This window comes from Euprymna scolopes, chromosome 46, assembly GCF_053919585.1.
Source record: "Euprymna scolopes isolate OS-2025 chromosome 46, ASM5391958v1, whole genome shotgun sequence".
In the NCBI taxonomy this organism is placed as follows: domain Eukaryota; kingdom Metazoa; phylum Mollusca; class Cephalopoda; order Sepiida; family Sepiolidae; genus Euprymna; species Euprymna scolopes.
Window position 1 is genome coordinate 14382964 of NC_136527.1, and position 27546 is coordinate 14410509.

General features: G+C 35.1%; 1 protein-coding gene and 1 long non-coding RNA gene across 3 annotated transcripts in view; both read right to left on the reverse strand.

Moving 5' to 3' along the window:
- The window catches only part of LOC145271101 (uncharacterized), a 177356-nt gene extending 163597 nt beyond the window's left edge, over positions 1-13759 (reverse strand). For both annotated transcript variants that reach the window (XM_080126643.1, XM_080126646.1), the window contains exon 1: positions 13099-13759. The gene's annotated coding sequence lies outside the window, so the exon portion shown is untranslated. The remainder of the gene's footprint in view (positions 1-13098) is intronic.
- A 3513-nt stretch (positions 13760-17272) lies between these two features.
- LOC145271103 (uncharacterized) lies at positions 17273-27179 on the reverse strand. Its single transcript, XR_013865693.1, has 4 exons — positions 26613-27179; positions 20216-20666; positions 19397-20067; positions 17273-19263 (listed from the first exon to the last, which is right to left on the reverse strand). It is a non-coding gene; the product is annotated as an uncharacterized LOC145271103 (long non-coding RNA).
- Between the last annotated feature and the right edge of the window lie 367 nt (positions 27180-27546).

Genomic DNA, 27546 nt, shown 5'->3' on the forward strand with positions numbered 1-27546 from the left:
CATGAACAAAGCTTCTTTCTTAGAACTGCAAGCCTGTGGAGCTGTCTTCCATTTTCCTGCTGACTATAATATGGTTGTCTTCAAGTCCAATGTACACAAGTTTTTGATGAGCCGTTCCACTTAAGTTAACAAATTTACCGAACTTCCATTACTATCAATTACTATATTGTCCAATTGACTACTGTACACTCTTTAACCCTAGATAAACTAACTTAGGGAAATTTAAAATGATTTTTCTTTCCTTATTTTACTAGCGAGGGTGTTGCCCGGCGTTGCCCGGGTGTTTGGGGGGGTTAAAAAAAAGAAAGGTAAGTATGAGGATCGAACCCGAACCGTTAAGGCAAAGTTGTAAATTAAAGTGTGAAAAAAAAAAGTGCGATGTTAACCATTGCCCCACCACGACATGCTAACGGAAACACGTTTGAATTTATTTAATTACTTGGATTTAGCAGGTGCCCATTTTAATGAGTTAATGAGGTCAAGTTTGACTGCGGGATAGTATTCATTTACTGCTGAACGCTTTTTTTCCCACCCCCAAGATGTTATAGGAAAAAGACCAACCCACATGCGGCGAGAGACAAATATTGAATATTTATCTTCCCGAAATCGAGCAAATTAAATAGACAAGCGAGCTTCGTTGTTAACTGTGAGATATTACGATTTATATGTGATATAAAAAGTTTTAAAAAGTTGCGAAGCGACCGACCGCTTCTTTGAAAAAAGCCTTTTATAGACATACAGAAAAAGTGAACACACATACAAACATACATTTTCGCTTTTATATATATAGATTATTAAAGAATACAGAAAAAGTGAACACGCATACATACATTTCGCTTTTATATGTAAATCGATTTTAATGCTAATACGTTCAACACATAATTTTTTTTTTTACTCATGTTCACCCCTTACAAAGCATATCGCCACTTGGACGTAAGGGGCTACTATTTGGGGCCATGTCTAGGAAAGATTAACAAGATATTTATTTACATTACATTTAAACTTCTGCATATCAGTACAGCCAGGAAAGCAGGCTGCACAAAGGGAATTCCAAAGTCTAGCTTTTCGAGGGAAGAGACTATGAGGCCTCCCCGAGACAAGAGCCATTCATTTCAATTGATGCCAGATGGGGGATCAGAGCGTTGATGATGTAAAGATAAAAGCTTGGTTTTAGATGCATTAAAAGTAACCAGCCACTACTTTCCCCATTGTACCACATGCTCAAGATTAGAGGAGAGAGAATCGGAGAGAACTTGGTCGTTTACGGTCTCAGATGTGCTACCATAGATAGTAGTGTCATCAGCATAAATGTCTACAAACAATGTAAGGATGTGATTTGGAAGATCAATTATGTAGATCAGGAAAAGAGTTGGGCCCAGGATGGACCCTTGAGGGACTCCAGCATTAATACTGTGAGCTTCTGATTTCTGCCCATCAACTACTATTCTTATGAACCTATCAGAGAGAAATGATTTAATAATTGAGAAGACATTTCCAGCTATACCATAGCTGGAGATCTTGTGAAGTAAACCTTTATGCCATACCCTATCAAAGGCCTTTGATATGTCAAGAGAAAATTGCCCTAGAAAGGTTGCCTTCATCTATTTAATTTACCGAATTTCCATTACTAACGATTATTATTTTGTCCAATTGACTACTGTACACTCTTTAACCCTTATCCTCGAGTGGTCTCGGGGCCTTGACAAGTGATTATGGCCTATGTAAAAAGAAAAAAGAAGGAAGCTTTCTGGTATTTAGGGACAACAACAGTGAAGGGTTGAGATCTTATTGCTACGCAGGTTTGTCGGGGATATGTATGTCGAGGGGGCACAAGTGAAATGAGTTCATCAGAACACATTTCATTAAAATATTTGTAAAACAGGCACAGTGATGCAACATTGCGGTGATGAGACAGGGGCCGGAGCTTAGTAGATAAAGTGGGACTGATTAGATTGACAACTCTTTGTTGGACTTTATCTAAGAGGGAGAGACTAGTGGTAGGTAGAGAGAGAGAGAGAAAGAGAGAGAGAGACTAGTGGTAGATGCACCAGCCCAGATGTGGCAACAATACTCCATGCATGGGCGAATGGTGGCCTTGTAAAGGTACAGGATACTCTCAGGTGTGAGAGCTCGATAGAGGGAACCCACCTTCTTTGCAGCAGCCTTTGCAATGTCCTCTATGTATTTGTTCCAGTTCATATTGTCCGGTTAATGGTAGGCCAAGGAGTTTGAGGATAGAATTCTCAGATAGGGTACTATTTGTCATGGACAAAGCCTGTAAATGTATTAATGGAGTTTTTGTTTCTTTTTTACATGGTAGTCAGCACTTATCAAGGCCCGGAAGCCATTCAGGGATAAGGGTTATTGCGTGTACAGTAATCAATGGGGTAGTAATCGTTAGTATTGGAGATTTGATAAGGTGTCTTACTTAAGAGGGCAGTTCATCAGGAATTTGTTTATGTTGGACTTGAAGACATCCAAGTTGTAGTCAGGTGGGAAACAGGCAAACGGAAAAGAGTTCCGTAGGCGCGCACTTCTAAGAAAGAAGCTTTGTTCATGGAATCTCCGTTTTGATTTTGGCACAGATAAAGAGTGGGGAAAATTATTGACAGTGGTTTCAGCTAGACGGGTGTTTTTCGTGAAAGATTGGAGCTCAGACAAGCACTTGCAATGAAAATAATGCTAAAACAATTTAGGCTCGCAACGTCTCTCCTGTGGAAGAGAGGTTGCAGGGAAGAGAAAAGGGCATTCCCCACTAAGCCACAAAATCTATTTTGTACTCTGTCAAGGAGGTTGTTTTTAGCATCTCCTGCCCAGATATGGCAGCAGTACTCCATCCTTGGCTTTTATATAGATAGAGAATTGCATCAGTAGTGAGATATCTTCTGGAGCGGTAGAAGGATCCCAGCATTTTCCCAGCGACCTTGGCAACAGATTTGATGTACGTGTTCCATTTCAGCTGAGGAGTAAAGGTCAAACCCAGAAGCTTGTCAAAACGGAGTCTCCCCAAGACGATAGCCATCTATTTCAATTGATGCCAGACGGGGATCAGAGCATTGATGATGTAAGGATAGGAGCTTGGTTTCAGATGCATTAAAAGTAACTAGCCACCTTTTCCCCACTGTACCATTCACTCAAGATCGGAGGAGAGAGAACTTTGTCATTTACGGTCTTTGATGTGTTGATATAGATGGTCGTGTCATCAGCATAGATGTCAACGGATGCTTTAAGTATGTGTTTTGGGAGATTATTGATGTAGATCAGGAAGAGAGTTGGGCCGTTGATAGGGCCCTGAGGGACTCCAGCATTAATATTGTGGGCTTCTGATAGGTTGAGAGACGAATATTTTTACTTTTTTGTGTCATTCGTGTAAGAACTGAACTTTCGTTCGCGAACAAACATCACCTTTTAATTAGTTTCTAAAACTGTCAAAAGCAAACGAGAAAACGAATGTAAGACAATCGTGTAGACAAAACAATATAGGCAGTGCCACTTCAACAAAGACGAATGAATAAAAAAGTTCTAATTTTATCTCGAACAAGCATCACAAGAATTTGGTGGCATCATCCAAAAAAATGCCAGGGGCGATTCATTATTAACACCGTTCTATTGTGGTTTCAAGTGAGGGCCACATCATGTCACCTCACATCTTCAAAATTAACTTGAAAGTCAACACCAGAGTGTACCTGCATGTGCTGAAGAGTGCGGTGATCCCTTAATGCAATCAGGTGGCCTCTGACTAACCCTGGGTGTGGCAGCAGGATTCAGCGCTGGCCCATGAGTGTCCATGGGGATAATTGTTTTTTTTTTTTTTTTTATATATACTTTTAGGATGATTAGATTTGTATATGGAAGTGTTTGGTTTCTAAGTATTGTTAAGGTTATATAAAATTGTCTCCGAGATGGGTATATTTGCCGACGACACCACGCTTTCTAGCAGGCACGTGGGAAAAACTAATGAGCACATTTCTAAGATAATGGCCGAAACCTTAGAGAAAGACCATCAGTCTGTAGTGGAATAGGGTCAAAAATGGATGGTAACGTTCAACGCTGCCAAGACAAAGCTCATTTCTTTTAATAATTACATGAAACCTTACCAACCACCAATAGCTATGGCTAGAGATACTTTACCTGAGAGCACTTTGTTCAAGCTCCTTGGCTTAACGTTCACAGGAAACAGGAGTTGGAATAGATACATCAAGATTATTGCTAAGGCTGCTGCAAAGAAGGTGGGCTCTCTCTATCGTGCTAGAAAGTTATTTTCCAGCTGACTGCAATTTGATTGCCTTCAAGTCTAACGTAAACAAGTTCTTGATGAGGCGTTCCACATAAGTTAACAAATTTACCGAATTTCCATTACTGACGATTACTATATATTACTATGCTGCAAAGAAGGTGGGCTCTCTCTATCGTGCTAGAAAGTTACTTACGCCTGAAAGTATCCTGTACCTCTACAAAGCCACCATTCGTGCATGTATGAAGTACTGTTGTCACATTTGGGTTGGTGCATCTGCTACTAGTCTCTCGCTCCTGGACAGCGTCCAAAAGAGAGTCGCCAATCTAATAGGTCCGGAACTGTCATCTAAGCTTCAGCCCCTGTCCCACCAACGAAATGTTGCATCCCTCTGCCTGTTTCACAAATATTTTAATGGTGGATGCTCTGACGAACTACAAGCCCTTGTACCCTCTCGGCGGAAATACCCCCGACAAGCAGCGAAGTCCCACCCCTACACAGTTGAGATTCCTAGATGTAAGAAAGCCTTTTACTCTAATAGCTTCTACCCCAGAACTGCAGGACTTTGGAATTCTCCTCCGGTTTCCTGCTTCCCCAACTTTACTGGCATACACAAGTTTAAGTGTAATGTGAACAAACATCTTGCTGCTAAACTCCTACATCAAAGTGGCAATGTGCCTTGTTCGATGTGAAAATGTAATAATATTAAAAAAATTCATTATTTTACAATTGCAGTTTGATATTATTTCATTAAAGATTAGTTTAATTTTCTTTATAGTTTTTATTCATTTATTAGCATTTCAGCCCGGCGTTGCCCGGGTGTTGGGAGGTGTATGTTGAGCATTAAAAAAAAAAAAAAAAAAAAAAAAAAAAAAAAGCGGTCAATTTTTTTAACTTTGACCCCTTAACATTTATTGTTTTGGGCTCAAATCAAGTTATTAAGTTAGATCCATGTCCAGGGAACCTATATCTTAAATTTAAAGTGTTTAGACCCAAAATTAGCGGAGGAGTTTGGTAGAGTTCTCAAAGGTCAAATTGTTGAACTTTGACCCCTTAACAGCCAAATTTCTGGCCGAAAATGGATTACAAAGATTTTCCCAAATTTCAGTATCCTGTATATCAAATTTTGAGTCTGTCGACTAAAAATTGACAGAGTTATTGTGTAGGGAAATGTACGCAGACACATTCACTTTTATAGATATACAGACTAGACTACCCGTGATCCGTTGGGTCACTATGTTATATTAGCTATGGAATTCATGTATGAGCGTGACACTTGTGACGTAAAGAAAATAGTTTGTTTTTTTTGACATAACAGAAAATTTACAGTGACTGAATTATAAGTGGTTAGCCATAGTTATAGGTAAATGTGCACTGAACAGATACCATAATACTTATAGTTAAATTCAAATTTTGATATATTGTCACCCCCTTCAGCCGGTCGGTTGAGACGATCGTCGACCTCAAAACTCTTCCACTCCAATTACGGCAGCCTGAAAACGATCCGACTCTGGTGGTTTGCAGTTCACTATTTTCGTCCTTCCAGTGACAACTGCCGGTGATAATTCTTAGCCGTTTTAATGTTGCTGATATGGGGTAGTGACAGAATTATCAATTGATCGTCTAAATTTATACTCTGGACCTGTCGTTGTGTACTCACTTACTGGCGAACATCGCCGATAAGAGAGCCGTGGATTTTAGTGTGGTGAAAAAGGAAATAAAAACGATTCCACACACGAATAAACAATTAATCTGGGTTTATTCACAATAATAATGGTCTAATAATATTTCAGAGTTTGAAGGAAGTTGGCTGTAGCTATTTTAAAACGGTAGCTTGTGACTCGAGTTCAGATAAGTTTTTCGGCCATTGGAGATGCGTGTTTTAAGTCAAAAGCCATCTCTGCCCGACTTTAACACCATCTGAATACGCCAAAATCGAATTCTCTCTTCTCCCTCTGTTCTTGAGGAATATATACATATCCATCAATGCCCTTTAAAGATCACGAGTTTGTATTTGTTTACAACAAGAAAACTTGCCTGTCATCAGCTTTCAAACCTTGTTTTCTAAAATAAACAACCGCCTGTCATTTCATCTCGAATTCTGTGTTTCAAAATAAACAGCCAGCTCACTCCAAACTCTGACCGTTACAACAATAAGTATCTCTTGACATACTTTTTCCTTTGTCTGTTCTAACCAAAGAGTCATTTGATCGTCCTATTTTTTTGTTCTTTTGGCTCTTTCTCTATAATGGCATATCAACCCCATAACTTGGTTACAATATCTGCTTTTTTTTTTACATCGTTCATTTCTGTATTACATTTAAGTTATTATAAACCCCCACTGTTCCCATGCTAAATAATAATTTCGAAATAATAACGTTAATATTTCAGTGTGCAGGTCATGCACAACCGGATGTCGTAAACCGGAAAGTGGGTTACATACATCGTTACAAGGTCATTTGAGTTTTATAATTATATAGATTTGATTGCTTGAATTAAGTAAAAATAATGCATCATCTGTGTATAGTCCTCAATTTAAGCCTAGTATTTTTTTTTTTATTCATCTCCTTTAGTATACACAGACCTACTAAGTCCATTATCTATGCAGAGTCCGGAGATCCCATCATAACATCAAAATGGTGTTCTCTATCCTTTCCGATCCACAATACATTATCTTATCTTATTAAGGTTTTTCTTGCTAGTTTTCTAATTTCTATTTCTAATCTAGTTAGATCTGTTTTATTTTCCACTAATTTTATTGTTTTTTCGAAGAGTTCAGGAGTTATAGATGGATAATATGAGTCAAAATCAAACATAATGAATTTATTTTTAAATATTTATTTTTGAATATTTAGGCGCTTTCTGGAACTCATCAATAACTTCAGAAGAAATCCGAAGGTAAAATTCTATCCAATGTCTTTATATCTATAATATAAAAGTGAAAATGTGTGGGAGTGTGTGTATGTGCATTTTTTGTGTATGTCCGGCAAAGGATTGGGGGGGGGGGAACGCTCGGTATGGTCACTCATTCTTAAAACTTTATATGCTCCGTAGATTATAATATCCAAGATTTATGAAATGAGCTTGCGTGTATCTTTAATTTTGGTGACTTTTACAAACTATTTTCACAATATTTCTTGGTCTACACGTGTTTGTTTGGCTTTTCAGTTCAAAAGCAGAACTGAATTCGTAGCATCAGCCAAATCCCTGGCACTCGTGCTAGGGAAGTCCAGAAAAGCAATGGGGGTTTGATCAATGCAGGGGAAACCCCTTATATCAGACAATTGCTATTCATCACTCCCCTATTTATGGGGAGCTGGTTTTCCCAACATCTTGTGGGAAATGCCAACACTGGCTTGCAGCCAAAGTTAAGTTCCCCCATATGGCATGATGTTTTCCTTCATTAATTTAACGCACCTGTCATCTAACTTTTTTAAAGTTAAATTCAATTTTTTTCGTTAAATTAAAACATTTTGCATTCTTCTCCCTTCCTGGCCGAGCAGGTAAGATGCCAGTTTTTTTCTTTCTTTTCTTTTCCACTTTCACATCAAGTCTTTGGGCCCACCTACCTACCAAACCTTTTTTTTTTCTTTTACACCGACAAACACACGGGCACCCCCTTTAATCTATATTATAAATCTCAATCATCAGTTTGTGTAAATGCATGTATGTATGTTTGTATGTATGACTGACACATGCAACGGATTCTGACGAGATTGGTATCATTTTGAAGCTCGATCTTTCGGATGACAAATAACGAAAAATTGGCCAAAAACATTAATTCCTTCACACTCAACTGGGCAGTTTTCCACAAGGAGAGGTCGGTTTTTGCATGAACATCTTGATTGATTACGATTTGGACTTCCAGTCACGCAATGGAGACATCGGCTAAGACATCACATACCTTTTTTTCTCCTTAGTGTTATGAATTTGAGCTTGCCTTCCTAATACCCCACCCCGGGTTGCCTACTATTGTTTTGACCCCCCACTACCACTTAAAATTTTTTTTTTTTAATTTTATTTATTTTTTAAACCTCCCCGTCCCTGGGGTCCCTGACTATACCACCTACACACACCCTCGCTTCTGTGCTTTTCTCGTACGGATGGGACTTTCTAATGGTGAACATGATTTTCAAGAAATTTTCATAGATTTTTCAAGGTAATAATTGAAATAACGCCTTTTCAAGGTAAATGTCAAAATTCATGAACTTTTCAAGTCTATGCGAACCCTGGTGTTTGATTTCCGAAGTTAAGCAACATTGGATCTGGTTAATACAAGATAGGTGACTATTTGGGAATATCAGGTGCTGTATGTAGGAGGACGTGAATACCTCTCTGCAAAGAATTTATAAATAGACACGTTTTAATATATCGTCTCCATTCCAGTTTCAACCAATATATGACAAACGCTCAGTTATCATACGACAACGTAACATATATATATATATATATATGATACGACAACGTAACATAGCAATCAAACAAGAGAAAAAAAACATTGATTTATATTAATTAATTGATACAAGATCCCCTGTGCAGTAAGTTTGCTTTTTATGTTCATAGATAAATTAGCCCATGATTTTCAAGTAAGTGGCTTCAGGGTTAATGACATATATATATATTCCATCACAATGGGCAGAGGGGTCAATTGGGTTCTGTACTTCTCAGAAATAGATAGACTGTTTGCATTCGTTAGCAGACATGTTTATCCTGGATTTCAGTCTTGTCTTTCCATAGAAGACAACAAACATCATTGTGATTTCTTGATTGTAATTTGTTTGTTTTTTTTTATTTTACCAATTTCCACGTGACACACAAGTATATAACAATATTTTGACCTTAAATGCATTTACTCCAAATTGAATTATACTACACAATATACAATAGACTAAATAATCCTGGAAAAAAGATGGCAGTAGGTAACTATCAAGATGATTAAAACAGTTTAAAACATGCAAACAACAGTGGAATAGAGGCCGCATCAATTTTGTTTTTAACCTTTTATAATGTAGAGAACAATTTGGTTGCATCCACCTTGAAGTAGCATCTCAAAATTTACATGGATCACACACACATTAGTGATGGGAGGATTCCAATAATATTCCTGATTCCGTACTAAATTCGCGATTTTGAATATTAAACTATAAAGTTGTTATTTTTCACAATTACCAGAAAAAAAAAAAAGTACATGTTAGACGTGCAGATATTTTCGCAAGCGTAAAAATACACTTGTGGGTAGGGTATCTATCGATTTTTTTTCTGGTCGTTTAAAATCAATAAATATTTATTTTATTATTACTATCATCAGTAGAAGATTTTGTTTTAAACAAAATCAAATCAAATAAAAAATACAATTAAAAGAATCGTTTTTGCCATTAGAAAATAGGTACAAATTTTTCCGATTACAATACCCTCAAAGGTTCCAATTTTTCCAGTTCCTAATTAATCGTCCCAACACAGATTATATATATATATAAGCATTTCAGCCCGACGTTGCCCGGGTGTTTGGAGGTGTATGTTGAGCAAACAGAAAAAAAAAAAAAAAAAGTCAACTTTTTAAAAACTTTGACCCTATTATGACCCCATAACTTTTATTTTAGGCTCAAATCAAGCTATTAAGTTAGATCCATGTCCAATTTCAAGTGTTTAGATCCAAAATTAGTGGAGGAGTTTGGTAGAGTTTTCAAAGGTCAAATCGTTGAACTTTGACCCCTTGAGGGCTAAATTTCTGGCTGAAAACAGATTACAAAGATTTTCCCAAATCTCCATACCCTGTATATCAAATTTTGAGTCTAAACTGAAAATTGACAGAATTATTGTGTAGGGAAATGTACACAAACAGACACTTTCACTTATTAGGAGGTATATTTGGTAAAAAACAGGGAAAAAGTGCTCAATACGTTAGTAGAGCAAAATGTTTTTATTATTTCAAACTCAGGGATTTTTACTTAAATCATTAAGATCGGCAGGATAATTTTATTGGCCTGTCAATTGAAACAACTTGTAATGATTTAAGTAAAAATTCCAGAGGTTGAAATAATAAAAACACACACATTATATATATATAATATAATATAAAGCTGAACGTCTGTGTGTGTGTGTCTGCTCACGAATAGGCTCCTATATGGTTAACTATTATAGAAAACTGATCACATATAATGATAGATGTATCGAGACACAGGAATGGGTAGGTTTGATCTGGCGGAATGATGATTCATTAAAATTGTGGGGTTTGCGTACGCGCCTGGTCCATAAAGTATGGAAATAAAAATTTAAAAAAAAAAAGTTTACAAGTGTTTTTGATATAGATGTACATAAGAACACTTTGATAAGTATGTTTTAACTTAAATAGAGGTGGTATAATAAAATTGTGGGGTCTGCGTTCGCGCCTGCCCTCATAGAATGGAAATAGGCACAAACTTTAATAAAGACTTTTCATATCTATCTGCGTAGGTATACTTTGATAATTATGTTTCAGTTTGAAGAAATATAGTATAATAAAATTATGGGGTGTTCGTTCGCGCCTGACCTCCATAGAATGGAAATATGTCACAAAGTTTAACAAGGTTTTTTTTTATATAAATCCACAGAATATTGTGATAAGTGTTTCAGTGTGAACAGGTATGGTATAATAAATTATGGGGTTTATCTATTTTATTTTTACTTTCATCATATTTTGCTTTGGTTTTGATACCCCCCAAATTCGAAGCAATCTCTTTACAACCCTTCCTTTTCATAACATATACTTTCATAAATCAGAGTCCATTTTCTGTAGGCTGTTTTTGAACAATATTTATGAACTTGTATCTAGTATATATAATCTGTACACCCACCAAGTAAAAGTGAAACAAGATAAAAAGGAAAAATGCTAATTGCTTTTTTTTTTTTTTTTTTTTTTTGCAATTCCAAATTTTTTTAATGCGGCCTCTATTCCAAGACATGGTCAAGAACAACAATGCGAGAATCATCACAAGAAAGCAGTTATTAATTATAAGATGAAATTTTATTATCACCGTCAATGTCACTTCCTAAAAAAAGAATAAGTTGAAATATTCACATCTGGGCTCCTGTTCACCAAAGCAAGACACACACAAAGAATATTAGTATTTGAAAACGATAATCAAATATTTTTCTATTAAAAATATAAAAAATTAAGAAAAACCTAAAGAAAAAAAAATCTAGCAAGCTTGTCCATATTTTCATAGATAATTATTATAAGTAAAAAAAATAAAAGAGAGCATTGTATATTTTAACAGATTTTTTTTCATCAACTCTAGAATAAAAATAAAATTTCAGGAAAAACGATGTTAAATTTAAAAATCTTGCATTGATAGAAGAATGTCTCTAAATGTTGCCTTAAAAAAAAAAAAAAACATTAATTGGAATGTTTATTATTTATATTAATTTATTTTTTGCGGACTATTATTCATCCTCATCTTTTCGCTGTTGCTTCACTGAGGGATGAGGAAACTGAACTTCTCAGATATGAGAAATCGTCCGATGACAATTGAGTGAAAAAACAAAAACATACAATTGGAATATTTTGCCCTATAAAATATTTGTGAACTCCTATCTCTGTCAAATATTTGTGAACTCCTATCTCTGTCAAATATTTGTGAACTCCTATCTCTGTCAAATATTTGTGAACTCCTATCTCTGTCAAATATTTGTGAACTCATATCTCTATAAAATATTTATGAACTTATGTATCTATTAAATATTCATGAACTTATATTTCTATAAAATATTTATGAACTTATATATCTATTAAATATTCATGAACTTATATTTCTATTAAATATTTATGAACTCATATCTATCAAATATTTATGAACTTATATCTCTATTAAATATATAGTATATATATATATATATATATATATATGGAAATTCTTTGTTCACTTCTATTTCCTTTTTAATATTTCATATTTTTAATATTTCATATTTAAGAAGCTCAATGTAATTACAGAGCATATACTGAATGAATGACAAAAGTCTATATCTCAAATTTCATGTTGACCATCTTCCAATTTATTTCTTTTAATTCAGTTGATGTTTACAATTCTTGACAGTACCTGTTTCGTAGCACAAAATCAATCACTTAATTATTATGTCAATCAGTGAATCTATTTTGTCCTTTAACTCATCAGAAGAAATAACAACAATCGATCCACAAAAAGGATTGAAAATGCATTTGGACATAATTCAAAATGGCGTAATGTAAGCAAACTATAAGGTATTTGCAGCTTCTCTTAAAATTTTCGGATTTTTAATGATGTCCAATGTAAAAACGAGAATTGTAATAGTAGTAGAAATATATCTTTGGAAAAAAATATTAGGAGACATTCTTGGAAAGGGTCAAGATTTTAAAATCTGAAATTTGTTTCTCCTGGCATTTATCTGAACTTTAGAGTTAATAAAACGTACACAGAAATGGGGTTAAAAAAAAAAAAAGTACCTTCTATTGTCTCGGAATTTGCTATCTCCGCTAAAGATTTGAAATAGAAATATATGAAAAAAAATCAGAATTAAAAGAAGCTCAAAGTTAAATTTTACCTTGTAACAAAACAACAATATACAAACACTTGAAGAAGAAAGATAATTTCACTGATCGAAGAATTCAAGCAATTGGAATATTTAAATTATCATTTTTCAACCATATATATATATATTTTTTTTTATAAATCAAAATTATCTTTTTTTTTTTATTTAAAAATTTTTCATAGAAAGAATTTAAATAATAAAATGGTTCAAAGTTAAAATTTAATTGCGAAAAAAAAAAAAAATAATAATTAGATAACGAAAAGTTAATTTAAAAATAGAATTAAATGGAAAGAAAAAAAAGTAAACTAAATTACAATTACCGGCTGTTTTAATCCTGCAGAATCCTAGTGTTTTATTCGTGAAGATCGGTTTTGATTCCCCGGTCCTCCAAGGAGAGTTAAAATATATCCGGGAGGTTCTGAGATCCTAAATTCCTTAGACAATTCCTTTGATTTAGTTTTGGGTTTCCTCTTCCAATGAAATTTTATTCCGTGCTCTCCTGAACCGAAAGAAAAGGAGGGAAAGAATATATTGTAAGGGGGAAGGGGTCAAATCCTGGGTTTTTTCCTCCTATCCCCACAGGGGGCAGACCTCATCGTGCAGATTGGTTGCCGATATAAACATTTCCACAATTCTGATCCTCTTCCTAGTTTAGTCACCCTTTGGGACGTGAGAATTTGGTTCCATCCTTTCCTTACTTTCATTCTTAATAAAAAAAAAACATCCCTGAGAAGGTCCCATGTCTGCAGTATCCAAGGATATTTGCCCTCACAATTTTAATTCCAATAAGAGGAAAGGGAGTTTACATCAGCAATTAGAGACTGATCGACAAGACCTTATTTTGATCACAAGAAGGGGGAGGAAGTGTCATATAGTCTGCCATATGTTTATTTTAGGTAAACTGCGCGATTACGTAAAAAAAAATTCAGTATGCAATGTTAAGACATCGGAAGTGGATGGTTTATCTAAACATGGAACGGATCAAAGTTTACAGTTACCCAAAGGTGCTGAGTTCAATCCTGAACGAAGGCAGTGAAAAGTAACATTCAAAACAGAATCAGCAACTATGTCCCAGAGCCTAGCTGGAGTCCGAACACGGTAACCCCCGTAATAATAATAATAAAGGGTTGGGTTCGAGACTCCTAACAAACGGTTCCCCAGTTCGATACCAAACACCTGATGAAGGCCGGAGGGCAAAATGGCCGAAACGTTGTGACGATAACAACCAAGATGAGGAAGTCAGTCCGACAATCTCAATCAATGAAAACACCTCATCTCAAAAAAAAAAAAAAATACAGACAATTACTATATATATATATATATATATATATAGTAATTGTCTGTATTTTTTTTTTATATATATATACACACACACACACACACACACAGGGTGTCCACAAAGTCTGGCTACATAATCTACAGGATGCTTCCACAAAGTCTGGCTACATAATGTACCTATTTACTATGCCTCCCCACGGGACAGAGTTAGACACCAGGGTCGTTTTTTAACGTGGAGAAAAGGTACAAAAATAAAAAATTGTCTCAGTCGTGAAGGACTGCTCCTCCACCGAAAGAGAACAAGAAATGGAAGTGCAGCATCTGGAGAACAGATACTACACTTTGAGATATTAAATCCTTTATTCATGTTAAAAATACATTGAAAATCAACACTCTTTGATCTTGACCAAAAGGCGAAGTTGTGAGCCAGATTTTGTGGACACCCTGTATATATATATATATATATATATATATATACGTGAATATGAGTATGTGTATTGAGGGTGCGTGTGTTGATATAAATGTCAGTCCGACAATCTCAATCAATAATTTTTTTTAAGTAAATTATTTCCATATGGTTTCATTTAGATACAGTCAATCAACCGAGAACCACATCACTCTATATAAAAACATAAGATATCAATGGATAGATACCTGAGAATCAAAACAAGGAAAAGAATATGCTGTTGGCATAGCTCTATTGCTATATTATTTATGTAAAAATTCTGCGATAATATATTTGTCTTTCACAAGTTTTATTTAAAAAAAGACGCCATTTATAGAAATGTAAATCATAAAAATTTGCATTAGTTCCATTTTTTTTTGTGATAACACAAAAAACTATTAAAATGTAAAAAATGAAATTTTTTTTTTTTTTATTGTTTCATAATAGCACAAAGAAATGTTAAAACTATAATAAATTTCTTAAAAATAAATTATTTCCATATGGTTTCGTATTTCGTTTCATGTTTAGTGACTTTCATTCCATATTCAGATAAACTGAGTCCACTACAGGCGCCTTAACTTTGCGTACTGAACTTTTGCACATAATCAACTATGCATTGTAAAAAAAACATGACCAACTCTCTCCATCAAATAAGTGATGACTTGAGGGTCAGTATGTACCACATAACTAACCGATTTTGTCAGAGTCAAAAGTTAGTTCATCCTCATAGTAGAAGGAAGAAGCTATGGATTCATAACTTTCGCCTTAATAGTCCCAATGGAACTCAAACATGTCCACAAACACTATCTTCGAGTGTCGAAGGTCTCTCTGTACAAGGGTTTGTCAAAATATGGCATGAGAATACTTTTCCCTACAAGTAAACCCTGACTAAATATTCAAAACAGTATTCATGGTCTAAATAAGAATTCGCCAGAATCGCAAACTCACGGCGAATTATACAAGGAATGGTGCATGTTTTTTTTTGTTTTTTTTTGAATATTCAATTTTCACCCCAAACAAGGTACAGTACCACTTTGAAGTAGGGGTTTACTATCGGGGACATAAGTTGCAAAGGGTATTATGAAGGGAGATGAGCAGCAAGATGTCTGTTCACATTACACTTGAACTTCTGCATGTCAGTACAGTTGGGAAAGCAGAATCCCAGAAGAGAGTTCCAAAGTCTAGCAGTTCCGGGGGAAGAAACTATTGAAGTAGAAGGCTTTCTTACACCTAGGGATCTCTACTGTGAAAGGGTGGGATTTAGTTGCTTGTCGGGGGTATTCACGTCGAGGGGGTACAAGTGCTTGTAGTTCATCAGAGCATTCACCAATAAAGTACTTGTGGAACAGGCAGGGGGATGCAAAATTTCAGCGATGGGACAGAGGCTGAAGCTTAGATGATAGTTCAGGACCTATCAGGTTGGCAACTCTCTTTTGAACCCTGTCCAGTAGTGAGAGACAAGTAGCAGATGCACCAGCCCAAATGTGACAACAGTACTCCATACATGGGCGAATGGTGGCCTTATAGAGGTATAGGATACTGTCAGGCGTAAGTAGTTTTCTAGCACGGTAGAGGGAGCCAACCTTCATTGCAGCAGCCTTGGCAATGCTCTCAATGTATCTATTCCAGTTCATGTCCCTTGTAAACATTAGGCCGAGGAGTTTAAAAGAAGTACTTTCAAGTAACAAGTCTTTGGCCATTGCTATTGGTGGTAGAGAAGGTTTCTTGTAATTATTGAAGGAAACAAGCTTATAGTCTTAGCAGCATTGAATGTGACCATCCATTTTTGTTCCCATTCCACTACAGATTGGAGGTCTTCATCTAGTGTTTCTGCCATTTCCTTAGATATGTGTTCATTTGTTTTCCTCTCGTGCTTGTTATAGAGAGTGGTGTCATCGGCAAATATACCCATCTCGGAAACAATTTTATCAGGGAGGTCATTATGAATATCAAGAATAATAGAGGTCTAAGGATGGACCCCCGAGGTACTCCCGCATTTATATCATATTGTTTAGATGTACGACCGTTGAGGACAAGTGTTTAAGTGATATTGCTTATAGTAACCACAATAAGTTGGACACCCAACCAGACTAGATGAATTCTTGTCCTAGACTCTAGCAAGTCCAAGAGACCACAAGAAGGATACACTATAACCTATTTAAATATTCAATTGGGGAGGGGAAAATTAATATTATTAACCATATTGCTAACTCAACATTTGAGACGTAAAGGAGATTCAACGTAATATCCGAATATCTATGCATTCGTATAGAGATCAAGTGTTAGCCCCTAGGAAGGGGGCCCCCTTGATTTTTTGAGAACTTTGACTTAAGTAAAAAATGAAAGGACAAGCCCACCTGCAATCAACACCCCTTTTTTGGTACTTGTACAGTTTAATTAACACATTAAAAAGTGAAAATATAGAGGAAAAAAAAAAAAAAAAAAAAATTGCACTTAATTTGATAAAGTACTTTGTTTTTTTACGGCAGAAAAAACACGTTATGACAGCATGCTGATATTTTCACTTTTAATGTCTTGATTAAACTGTACAAGTATCAAAAAGGTGCGTTGATTGCAGGTGGGTTTGACTTGTGCTTTCATTTTACTTAAGTTCTCAAAAAAATCAAGGGGGCCCCTCTTCCCAGGGCCTAACACTTGATCTCTATATGAGATACATAGATATTCGAATATTACGTTAAATTTCCTTTACGTCTCCAATTTTGAGTTAGTAAAATGGTTAATAATATTAATATAACTTTTTTTTCCTGATATTTTTCTTTTTTAATATCTTGATTAAACTGTATAAGTATCCCCCCCCCTTTTTTTTTTTCATTATTTAAACTACTTTAGATATACAGATCTAGAAAGTAAATAATTCTTCGGTAGGCAGCGAGATAGACATTTTTGGAAATTGAACCAATCTAAAAATACCGCACCGACAATGCTGCCAACCTAAGAAAAAAAAAACAAAACACTTTAAAATCAGTGTTTAGAACGAGCACAATACGAACATAAGAGAGATTTAAGTTTATAGGACGCAGTACAATGCAGCGATATACAGAGTAGATGCAAACTCTGTGGCATAATGGGAGAGTCCCCTTTTGGGGAGCTGGGGCTTCCCGTATTAATAAGCCTTGAAGCAGACTTGCCTTGTACTTGGGAGAAGATACGTAGACACCAAGGATGGAGTACTGCTGCCATATCTGGGCAGGAGTTGCTAAGAACAGCCTATCCTGCCTTGACAGAGTATAAAATAGACTTCATAGCCTAGTGGGAGATGCCCTTTTCTCTTCCCTGCAACCTCTCTCCCACAGAAGGGATGTTGCAAGCCTGTCATTCCATGGCAAATGCTCGTCTGAGCTCCAATCTCTGGTCCCCCCTCGCCAATCTTTCACAAAAAACAGCCGTCTAGCTGAAACCACTGTCAATAATTTTCCCCATTCTTTATCTGTGCCTAAATCAAAACGTAGATTAGTTCACGCCTGTGAAATTCTCTTCTGTTTGCCCGTTTCCCACCTGACTACAACTTGGATGATAAATCGCCCCCTTAAATAAGACACTTTATCAAATCTCCATTACTAACAATTACTACGATATTATCCCATTGATTGCTGTACACACAATAACCCTTATCCCTGAGTGGCCTCCGGGCCTTGATAAGTGGTGACTTTTATGTAAAAAAAAAAAAAAGGCAGAGGCAGATATTAAGCAAATTAAGATAAAACACACACGCATACATTGGATCGGTAAAGATGAAACTACAGGAGAACCCTGGGCTGTATTTATTTGCTTCCCCACTGAGCAAATTAGGCACAAGGCAGTTTTTTTACTGTGGGCGGGAGGACCAGCTTCCAAGAGGTGGGAAATGGGAGCTAGATTTGGTATACAGGGTTGCCCCTACATGAACCAAAAGATTGCCACAAGGGCTGTATTTATTTGCTTCCCCACTGAGCAAATTAGGCACGAGGCCGTTCTTTAATGCGTGGGCAGGGGAAAAGGGGACCAGCTCCCGATGGGTGGGAAATGGGAGCTGGATAGTGACAATTGGTATGAAGGGTTTCCCCTACATTGACCAAGGTCTGATATGTGGGGTTACCCCCACATATGGCCTTTGCTTGTAGTATCTGCCGGAACACATACTACACTTTGATCTTGGCCCGAAGGCCACAAATATGGCATTAAAAATTAGTAACAAAATAAAGTACAGTATATACAATACACATGTTTATAATAAAATAACATAAATAACACCATAAGGCGGGGCAAATACTTTAATCCGGGGCTGGAAAAGCACTGTATCGTAACTTCTTCCATCATTAGATTTTAATTTGCTTGACCGGCATTGTACTACCTCATATAAACTTAACTTTTTAATATACACAATAAACAATGCTTCAAGCAAACTACACTAAGCTCTTAAGATATGCATATTACCAACCAATACAATAAACTAAATTAAAAACTGGGTGTATTGTGGGGTGCATGGAAAGGTGCACCCACTTTCTATAACTACCCACCAATTAACTGCAGACATGGAACTTGGAATCTTCTCCTCAAAGCGTTTAACTTACACCTCTTGTTTTTTGACTACGTCCTTTCCGGAATTCAATTCAAATCAAATGCAGGGGCGTGTGGAGGGGGAAGGGAGGGAGGACGTTAGAGAGATAAGGATCCATCCAATAGGAATTTTGGATTTATGTTTAAACAGTAATCCATTTTAGAAATCCAGGAAGCAGGAAGAATTTCCAAAGAACAGCGCCACCTGTGGATTATCCCAAATGATCCTTAATAAATTTTTGGCCAAGGAATTCCAGCGTTATATCCTGAATATTGTAGAATTTATAATTTAAAAAAATATCCAGGAAGCAGGTAGAATTTCCAGAGAACAGTGCCACCTGTGGATTATCCCAAATGATCCTTAATAAATTTTTGGCCAAGGAATTCCAGCGTTATATCCTGAATATTGTAGAATTTATAATTTAAAAAAATATCCAGGAAGCAGGTAGAATTTCCAGAGAACAGTGCCACCTGTGGATTATCCCAAATGATCCTTAATAAATTTTTGGCCAAGGAATTCCAGTGTTATATCCTGAATATTGTAGAATTTATAATTTAAAAAAATATCCAGGAAGCAGGTAGAATTTCCAGAGAACAGTGCCACCTGTGGATTATCCCAAATGATCCTTAATAAATTTTTGGCCAAGGAATTCCAGCGTTATATCCTGAATATTGTAGAATTTATAATTTAAAAAAATATCCAGGAAGCAGGTAGAATTTCCAGAGAACAGTGCCACCTGTGGATTATCCCAAATGATCCTTAATAAATTTTTGGCCAAGGAATTCCAGCGTTATATCCTGAATATTGTAGAATTTATAATTTAAAAAAATATCCAGGAAGCAAGAACCTCCGAAGAACAGCGCCAGCTATGGATTATCCCAAATGATCCACATCCCGAATGATCCTTAATAAATTTTGGGACGAAGAACTCCAGCGTTATATCCTGAATATTGTAGTAACATTTAAAAATATATCCAGGAAGCAAGAACCTGCGAAGAATAGCGCCACCTGTGGATTATTCTCTCTGATCCTTAATAAATATTTGCCGAAGAACTCCAGCGTTATATCCTGATTATCGGAGTACAATTTATACTTAAAAAAAAAAAAAAAAAAAAAAAAAATCCAGGAAGCAAGAACCTCCGAAGAATAGCGCCACCTGTGGATTATCCTCTCTGATCCTTAATAAATATTTGCCGAAGAACTCCAGCGTTATATCCTGATTATCGGAGTACAATTTATACTTAAAAAAAAAAAAAATCCAGGAAGAAAGAACCTCCGAAGAATAGCGCCACCTGTGAATTATCCTCTCTGATCCTTAATAAATATTTGCCGAGGAACTCCTGCGTTATATCCTGATTATCGTAGTAGTAGCCCCAAAAAAAGCTTTATATCCTTTCGAAATATTTTTGAATATCCTGTTTCGGGTAAAAGAGGCCAAGGTGTTTTGTCATCCTTTTTCCATTGAAAAATTTAATTGAACCAAAGATATCCTAAATGTATTTTTGCTCTTTTTCCCTTCAAAAAAACCCAGGAGGTCCTAGGATCCTGTGCGCCAAAGACACTGGGATTTCCTACTTTTCCAATTCCGTCCTTTAAGCATTTTTAACCTTTAGAAGTAAATGAAAAAAAGGAAAAAGAAGTTAGCAATCGTCGGTTGAGAAAGAGACAAAAGAGAGACAGAAAGTATTAGGTTTGTTTTACTACGTGTGTAAAAAAAAAAAAAAAAAAAAAAAAAATTTAATTTTTTTTTTAAAATAAAAAAATTTATTAAAAAAAAAGGAATTTATTAAAAAAAAAAGGAATTTATTAAAAAAAAAAGGAATTTATTAAAAAAAAAAGGAATTTATTAAAAAAAAAAGGAATTTATAAAAAAAAAAATGAATTTATTAAAAAAAAAATGAATTTATTAAAAAAAAAATGAATTTATTAAAAAAAAAGGAATTTATTAAAAAAAATGAATTTATTTAAAAAAAAAAGAATTTATTTAAAAAAAAAAAGAATTTATTTAAAAAAAAAAAATTTATTTAAAAAAAAAAGAATTTATTTAAAAAAAAAGAATTTATTAAAAAAAAAGGAATTTATTAAAAAAAAAAATTATCAAAAAAAAAATATTAAAAAAAAAACAAAATTTATTAAAAAAAAACTATTTAAAAAAAAAAAAATTTATTTAAATAAAATTAAATCCGTGATGGAAGTGCTTCTAATTTGGTAATCATACACATGTTAATATCCTTCCATCCCATTGTTTTTTCTAACAAAGTCAATAAAGGAAGAGATTGTAAAGGTTTGATAAGTCGACCTCAACACAAACCATTTTTTATATCATAACAACAAGTTCACTCTGTTCTATCTCCATTTAAAAACTCATTTTAAACATTAGTGTAAGGGAAATCCATGATTTATCCCATAAAGACTGTGAAAACCGTTTAGATTTAAGTGAGAAATTGCAGTTTCACAGCTCAAACTAATGATGGGATGACTTTTTAGGAAACTTTTCAGTCAAATTTGCAGCAGCAGTGGCCTAAGTGTCTGTCCTTGACAGTATTTTTATTTAAAAATTTTTTTTTTAAGTGTCCATCATTTTGAAAACAATTTTATTAAAAAAAAAAAAAAAAGGGAGATGACCCTGTAATAGTTCAAACATGCTAAATTTATGTTGCAATTTTTGTAAAAAAAAAAAAAAAATTTTTTTAAATAAAAATACTGTCAAGGACAGATACTTAGGCTGCTGCTGCTGCTGTAAATTTGACCGAAAAGTTTCCTAAAAAGTCAGCTGGGAAACCCGAAAGATGGTTAGACCAAGTTCAAAGTTTAAAACTGGACAGTCATCCTTCCTCATTATCTCTCACATTACAGGAAGACCGCTTTTAAAAATGAAACATTTTGCTGGTTTTTCATTCACTGTAGAATGCGTGAGGTACATAATTAAAATAGCTTTGAATAATAAAAAAAAAAAAAAAAAAAAATCAAGATGGCGAACAAAAAAAAAAAAACAGAGTTATAGTCAGAAATCGTCAGTTATATTTTCATAAAATTGTTGCAAAATTCAGATATCTGAAACATTAATATATATAGGTCCTGAAACGGTGCATATTCTCTCCTGATGATCCAACATTATTTGGAGATCAGAATGAAATACCCCACATGCTAAAACAACAAATAAACTTGATTATATGTTTCTTCCAAACAATATCTTCTGTTGGCTGCATGTTCTATTGCAAGTTTCTGCTACTGTTCCGGTTGCAAATATAATTTGTTATAATAAATTTATGTTTTCCAATTAAATTAATGATTTCTATCTTCCTGGCTGCCCATATAACTATAGAAGTAGTCTTGTAAACCAACCTAAGAACTGTAAGCACAAAACTGGAATCACTTGTTGGTGCAGCAAGGACACAAATTAGTTTGATTTATTATCAGCTCTCTCATCATGACATCGAGCACTCTTTCATCCCAACTAATCTGTTTGAATCGGTCCATTAACTCGGACTGGTTCAGCGAATCATCTAGCATTCAACCTTTGGTTTAGATTCACATGTTAGCAATAGTTTAGCAAACCAACTTCGGCTTAAAAAGGATCAGGGATTCACTGATCAAGAAAATGGCTGAAAAGTGTTCAATCGATTTTAAGTCTAGAGATTTTTTGCCAGTTATTTACAAAACCGTTGATACCCTGTGGTCTAACTTTTATAAAATTCATAAGTAAATATTACCTTATTATATAGAATAAGGAAGTACTCTACGAGACCCCCCCCACCCCCCAACCAACTATGGAGGACAAACCGATTTTTATCGGATCGCCAAAATTAAACAACGTTGAGCCAGGTCAGTACTATCAGGTTGGTGCAAAAATATTGTCGTTTTTTGACGTTTTGATTTTATATTTTAATAATTTTCTGATTACGGCTGTTGATGACACAATCAGGGTCCGTACAGATTCTCAATGTCCATTTTCAAAGATTTTTCAAGGCCTCCTCCAGACAAAATTCAAGTTTTCAAAATAATAAAATTTGCAGTTTGTTTTTTAGAATCCACACCAATAAAAAAAAAATAAGAAAAAAAATACAACAAATAAATGTTACCATAACCAATAACCCACCATATTAGCAACCCACTTGCATCATTTTTGGGCGTTTTTAAATAGTTTTAAATGGTTTTTTTTTTCATTTCAAATATTAACTATATGGCTTTTAAGTTTTCAAGATGGCTGCCATCTTGTCCAATTTTTTTTCCAAGCTCGGCCGGCTTACTTTTAGGTTATTACAAAAGTTTTTGATAGAGATAGAGGGAGGGGGGAGAGAAAGGGAGGGGGAGAGAAAGGGAGGGGGAGAGAGAGAGGGAGGGGGGAGAGAGAGGGAGGGAGAGAGAGGGAGGGGGGAGAGAAAGGGAGGGAGAGAGAGAGAGGGAGAGAGAGAAAGGGAGGGAGAGAGAGAGAGAGAAAGGGAGGGAGAGAGAGAAAAGGGAGGGAGAGAGAGAAAAGGGAGGGAGAGAGAGAAAAGGGAGGGAGAGAGAGAAAGGGAGAGAGAGAGAGAGAGATTTTTTGAAGGGGGGGGGGGGGGCGGTCAACTAAGCCGGTCGGTCGAGAAAAAAAAAAAAAAAAAAAAAAAAAAAAAAAAAAAATGAAATAAAAAATAAAAAAATGGCGTTACGTCCCTTTGAAATAATGGGAGGCAACTCTCGTATCCACGTTACAATACTATGCTATTTCGATTTTATTTTCAATATTTATAAAATATTTTCATTCTTCCATATTTTCACAGATTTTTCAAAGTAATAATAGAAATAAAACCTTTTCAAAGCAAAAGTCAAAAGTCAAGGACTTTTCAAGCCTGTGCGAACCCTGACAACGTTTCAGCAGTGTTTGTTGATGGCATTGTTTAGTAAACTTTATTAAATCTTTGTTTGAGCATGTCCGAGATGCACGTAGATGAGATGGCTAGGATGGTGACTAAAGTGTGCAAGTTACGAGTGTGGGTCAGAGTTCAATCCTGTGCAAAGACAATTTTACACGAGAAAGAATGTAACAAGACCATAGACATGGAATGCAAATTGGGAAAATTATAACAGTTTTGCAAATTCGGCATATAGAATCTGAAGGCGGCCATGAGAGGTAAAACTGTAAATTATAATTGAAAATGGGGTTTGTATTACTGTACACATAGATTCGAAAAAGTTGTCAAAAAAACAAATATATAACAAATAAATGTTATCAAAGGCATGATAAGTTACTTTTCTACCTAACTGGATATAATTTTCGTGTTTTTATTCAATGTAACATGTTTATTCAGCTTGAAAAGCATAGTGTTTACCGATGGATTGGAAAATTCAAAATGGCGCCCGACACTCTTTAACACGGTAAGTTCAGGAAAAGATGTTATAAATAATAAACTAGACAAAATACTGTTAGAAATTCGCTCATTATATGTTACTGTGACATAAGCTGACATATATTCGGTGTTTTTTAAATAGTATTTTATCTAGTTTATTATTTCCCAAACTTACCATGTTAAAGAGAGTGTCGGGCGCCATCTTGAATTTTCCAATACATCGGTAAACACTATGTTTTTCGAGCTGAATAAACATGTTACATTGAATAAAAACAAAAAAATGTATCCAGTTTGGTAGAAAAGTAACTTATATTGCCTTTGATAATATTTATTTGTTATATATTTGTTTTTGACAACTTTTTCGAATCTATGTGTACAGTAATACAAACCCGAAAACTGTTGTATAAACATGATTAACAACAGAAAATAAGATTTGTTCAATCCAAGTGACGTTTCAATACAATTGATATCGAATTCAGTACAAGACCAAAAAAAAAAAAAAAAGATTCTATTAGTGATAAAAGCACAATATAATCACATAAAATTAGTTAAAATTAAATTGATTCTATTTCATGTTAAAAAAAGATTCTATTAGTGATAACTAGGGATATGACAACAGCATATTCTTTTCATTGTTTTGACTCTCGAGTATATATCCGACACAGTTAATCAACCGAGAACCACATCATCACTCTATATAAAAGCATATAAGATATCAACGGATACACACTCGCGAGTCAAAACAATGAAAAGAATATGCTGTTGTCATAGCCCTAGTGATTAGGTTACAAAATAATCACGTAAAATTACAGTTAAGATGGATCAATAATATCCTCTGTGGTGTAGACGTCAAGTTGGTAACTTCATTGTGTTCTATATTAGGACCCTATGGCAGTAAGTAGTGATTATGTTAACTAGTATAAATTTTGGCAAGGGCTACATTAGTACAGGGTGGAATGATAAAATTGTCCTCATAGAAAAGACAAGATGATTCCATTTCCGTTTGATAGAAACTGTTTTTTATTTTCTTCTTTGTTGCAGACCATCTACTAGTTGGTCAGTTGTGTACAAATCCCAAGAGCGATAGGAGCCTTCTATCATGTCTGAAAGTGACACAATGTTCAACGAGTGAGATTGGAGATGCGCCACTGTAAAACTCATGCTCTCTACTGATCCAAGTTATGACAACAGGACCATTGCCAGCACCTTCAAAATGCATCGCTGGATTACCACGAATAACATTTATACCCAGGGTGATGAAAACAAAGTTTCAGGCTATGATTATGGTCTCTCTTTGGTGTGGTTTCAAGTGAGGGCCACATCATGCCACCTCACATCTTCGAAATCGGCTTGAAAGTCAATACCAAAATGTACCTGGATGTGCTGAAGAGTGTGATGATCCCCTGGTGCAATCAGGTGGCCACTAGCAGACCCCGGGTGTGGCAGTAGGACTCGGCACCGCCCCACAAGTCCAAAGAGACCCAGGCGTGGCTTCAAAAGGAGTGCTACGACTTTGTAACCATCTCTCACTGCACCTCACCCTCTTCCCCCGACGGACTACTTCGTTTGGTCATACATTGAGAACATCACCAACATGACCTCTCACAAAACCAAAGCCAGCCTAATCGCCGCCACTGCACTTGTGGAAAAGGTATGCTCCCAGTTCTGGACCTATATGAAGGCGGTGATTGAGACTGAAGGCGGCTATATTAAATAGATGTCAGCTTGTACATAATCAAGCTACTTGTATTGCAGCCAATTTGAAAGTCATTTGAAAAAAAAAAAAAAAAAAAAAAAAAAAAAAAACTCAAAGGAGAGAACTCCAAATAATTCAAACTAGCAAGATTTTTTTGGTTTACAACATTTTCTTTCTGTCATGATAACTAGATTTTTTCTTTTTTTTTTTTTTTAAATATCGGGGATGGCAAGGGTGGGGGTGGGGGTGGAGCAAAACAAGCACCAAATTCTTTAGTCACTATTCGTAGTATAAATATAATTAACTGATGGATTACCAGAATCAACGGTAACTATTTCTCTTGTAACAATAAATTTTAAAAATTTACCCGGAAATTTAAAAAACAAAACAAAAACTTTACGCCTCATTTTCCGATTTAAAATGTTTATGACCATATGTAGCGGGGCAGGGTTTTTTGTTTTCTTTTGCTTAAATATCTGATTAGAATTATTATTTTTTTTAAAATCTTATAAAGGACTACAGATGCATACCAGGTTTGTTTTTGCCATCCTCAGTCCGTATTTTGTTCCGAGAACTGTTAACGCAGCAGTAACGACGTTGTCCTTTGATCATTGGACTAGAAGATGGGGTTCGTTGTGGATATACACTTTCACTCGCAGCTCCACAGTAGCTGCGAACCGCAGGATCTAGGAAAAAAGGAGCACAAAGGCAAACATTAAAGCAGTCGGGCCAATAACGACAAGACGGACAGACAAACACACAAAACAAGACAACCAGCAATGGGTTTCTTTTTTCTTTTTTTAAGCCTGTTAAATTACAAGTTTACACAGACAAGCATGCATGCACAAAGTTTCTGAATCATAAAAAAAAAAAAAAAAATCTAGCAAGTGATTCAAATAGAAGTTTAATGAAAACGTTTACTGACATTGAAATGGGAAAACAAAGTAGAGAAATAGAGAGAAGAAGAATTCATTTTGAATTTACAATTAATTCCTTTTGCAATCAACGTCTCTTATGAAGTAAACAATCACTGGAAATTAAAGATAAAATAAGCGGTACTTGTACAAAAAAAAAAAAAAAAAAAAAAAAAAAAAAAAAAAAAATGAAAATATCGAAAAGGTTATATTGTACGTTTCCGTTATGGAACAAAGTTTTCCGAAAAAAAATTTCACTTGATTTCATCAAGTAGTTAGTTTTTTTGTTTTTTTTTGTTTTTTTTTACAGCGAAAAAAAGCAAAACAATTTGTCATGATACCGAGCAAAATGTTCGATTTTTAGGAAGAAAAGCTAGTATTAAAAGATGGGGAGGGAGTGTCGGCGCTTTACATTGAATTATCTCCCCGTGACGTGTTCAAAATATTCCAAGATGGCTGACTGCAACTTGCTCTCATAAAAATGTTTTTCCGCTGACAAAAAAAAAAAAAAAAAAAAAAAAAAAAACTACTCAATCAAATTAAGTGAAAT